Source organism: Parambassis ranga, unplaced genomic scaffold, assembly GCF_900634625.1.
Source record: "Parambassis ranga unplaced genomic scaffold, fParRan2.1 scaffold_31_arrow_ctg1, whole genome shotgun sequence".
NCBI lineage: Eukaryota > Metazoa > Chordata > Actinopteri > Ambassidae > Parambassis > Parambassis ranga.
The window spans coordinates 743,176-746,357 of NW_021144801.1; the positions used below are offsets into that span (position 1 = coordinate 743,176).

General features: G+C 42.2%; 1 non-coding gene across 1 annotated transcript; it reads right to left on the reverse strand.

Annotated features, from left to right (window-relative positions):
- Positions 1-1,343: 1,343 nt before the first annotated feature.
- On the reverse strand, positions 1,344-1,416 carry trnak-uuu (transfer RNA lysine (anticodon UUU)). Its single transcript has one exon. It is a non-coding gene; the product is annotated as a tRNA-Lys (tRNA).
- Between the last annotated feature and the right edge of the window lie 1,766 nt (positions 1,417-3,182).

Below are 3,182 nucleotides of genomic sequence, written 5' to 3' on the forward strand. Positions count from 1 at the left end.
GTGTAGTGGCAGTGGGATGATTGATAAAATAAAAACACAGCAACATGGAGTAATTATTTATTGTTGTAATCGCTTGGTGGGATACATTTATCAGTTTGAGATTCTTTAAATATGAGTTAAATATATTACTTGGATGCAAACGATGCACATTTATTTTTTATTATTTATATCTAAGAATTTCATAGCATTAAACGCAGTTAATCGCAATTTGTCATTGTATACATTTTAGTAGAAGAAAAGTTATTGATCACGTTTCTCTGGCGTGTGTGTGTGTGGAGGACCTCTTGCTGATTCGCGTATCATAAGTTTTGAACCCGGACCCTCTCGCACCCAAACCGACGATGATTCCCCTACACCAGCATCCAGCTTTGTTCTCTGCCGCAAATGCTTTAATTGTGTTAAACATTTTAATCGGATTCATCATGATGTTTGATTAGCCCTAATTATTATGTATCCACTTCAAATGTAACTTTGTAACAATTGTGTGCAGTGAAACTGAAAGTTTAATGTATTTTATTGTGTCAGCCATGTAGTGTAGTCGAACGAGACTGCACGGAGATTCAAATGCCAAACGATCCATGAACCAATAACACACACCGCAATTCATTTTATTCACCACTAGATGTCCTACTCGAGCACTGTGTCATTGAAGCCTGGAGTAATGAACCTTTTTCTTGAATCAGGTGTCGAAGCTTCAACAAAGCCTTGAAAACCCATCACTAGCTGTAGGTATTATCTGTAGGACACAAGAAACAGATGCTGAATTAACTATACAATGATCGGATTGTGGGTTTTTAATGATTGTTTATTGTTAATGTGTGATGGTGTGTGAGCTCTTACCTTTTGTTGTGGCCAGGGGTGACAGTCAAAAGAGTCCCTCTTGGAACAAGCAGGCATTTATGGTTCCGGACCAGTCCACTCAGGAAATAGGTGCAGGGGGAAGGACAATTTTAGTTATGAGTTTTAAACCAGCTTTTAGCTTTTAATAAAAAGGAATTCCATGTATTTATTGTACATATGTATTGTATTTGGTGTGAGGTGTATGGTGGGGTAAGTGTAATGGAGGGAGAAGGAGATCACCTATCTGGGGATGGGAGAGGACTCCAGGTGTGGCAGCAGCTATTTAAAGCGGCCATTTTGTACGTATGGTGGTTTTTCTGTTGTGTGCTGTCAGGACCACATGCTGCCTGTGGTTCCCAGCATGTGGGTACATTTATTGATGTTTGTTATGTGCTTGCTAAAAAACATCTACATAGATGGTACGTCCAACTCTGTCTCCTTCTTGTGAAGTTGAGCTGCTACATGGCCATCCTAGAACTGTGTCACAGGAGAACAAAGCTTTCCACCTGAACAGGGACTTGAACCCTGGACCCTCAGATTAAAAGTCTGATGCTCTACCGACTGAGCTATCCAGGCTCTACATGTTGTGTCAGAGACTAATTCTGTGCGGACAGGTTAACTGAAACAGAGAGCATTGATTAAGGGTGAACTTCCTGTGTGTGCAGACAGTGGAGGGGGTGGAGGAGGAAGTCCTGTTCATATCAGCTGACAGGACCAATTCTGGTGTAAACACGTTGCTTTAATCTACAAAGTGAAATTGTTATTTGTTACATGTCAGTTTTCTCTTCCAAGGACTCAGTTTAGCATGACATGATCAGCTTGATGTTCATATATGTGTTACACATTATTACTAGATGAGCTGCAGTGAAACATCCAAGCGACCACGTCCCAGCACATGTCAGAGATGCAGAACAGATGGAACAGTCTTATGGAGTGATGGAGGCCATGAAGCCTCCTAAAGCTTTGAATGGAGCTGAAGTCATGATGCACTGATCTTTCTTATATAATGTCTCATAAGTATTTGTTATAATATTGTGTCATTGAGCACTTTGCATATCACTGTCCTCCATGAGGAGACTGTCCTCCATGTCTAGATAAGGCTTGCTGTCTAGCAACTATTGCCCTGCACACTGGCTCCCAACAATGCCCAGCTTCAGCCTTGCTTCAGTAGTCTCTATGAATATGACCTGGATGACATGTAAATATACAGTGTGCTCTTTGTAATCTGTATTCTGGCTCTAAAACAAGTGCCCCTTGTGAGGGTTGAAGTCACAATCTACAGATGATGAGACTGACTCGCTGCCTACTGCACTAACGAGGCTCAGAAAGAGGTGAAACATGGTCTTTTCTCTTTTTCTTCTTTAAATAAAGACATCTACAGGGCTCATGCTGGCTACTGCACCAACAAACATTCTTAATTTAAATCAAATGAATGTGTTCTATAAAAAGGCTCTAAAGGTAAAACATCACAGTAATTCTTCCTGGGACACCTTCACTACCAGTGATGGTAAGTGCTCTTGTTTCAAATGTGATGTGCACTGTACCACTGAAGCTCGTCTGTGAAGTGTAGAGCCTCTGTGTGTGTGTCACAGTGATGTTAACAGAAGTCAGATAGGTCTGTTAACACATATAAAAACAACATGCTGAACAACAGCATAGATGTGAAGGTGAATATATGTCCCCTCACATGTTCCTCAGTTAAAATCAATCCCTCCTCCACATAAAGTCAAAAGTTATAAATTCGCCTCATTACATGAGCGGTTGTGTGTAATGACGCGGCTCACCAGCAGAGGGCGTGTGACGGAGCAACAAGCAGGAAACTACAGGGGAGAAGAGACACAAGCATCCACAGATCAGAACAGACACACTCAGCTCTTCTCTCTGAGACCATGATGATACGTCACATATCATCACTGCACATGTTTTTGGCTGCACGTCTGGAAATGAGAGGAGACAGAACATTATCATACATGTTGCATAAGTAAAGTCACATGACATGCACCACTGTAAATAAAGGAAATCACATATTCTCAGACTCTTAGAGCACAGAGCTGAAGGATGAATGTCAGACAGCAGTTTGTTGCTCTCTGACTTTTCTGCCATGTTCAGTTCGTAGCTGCAACACAAGCACAGTCAGAGTGTAGTTATGATCAGCTGAGAGCGGGAGGCGGTCCTTGAACACACCATGAGAACCGCGGAGACTCAATCCAAGGCAGCTCCTCTGCAGGCTGAATGTTCCGCTCGTGTTTTCTGTGTGTGGATGAAAGAGTCCAGATGAGTGTGGGAGCAGCGCTGCAGGCCGACAGTGAAGGAGCTGCTAGCGGACTGTGTCTCTTCATGTT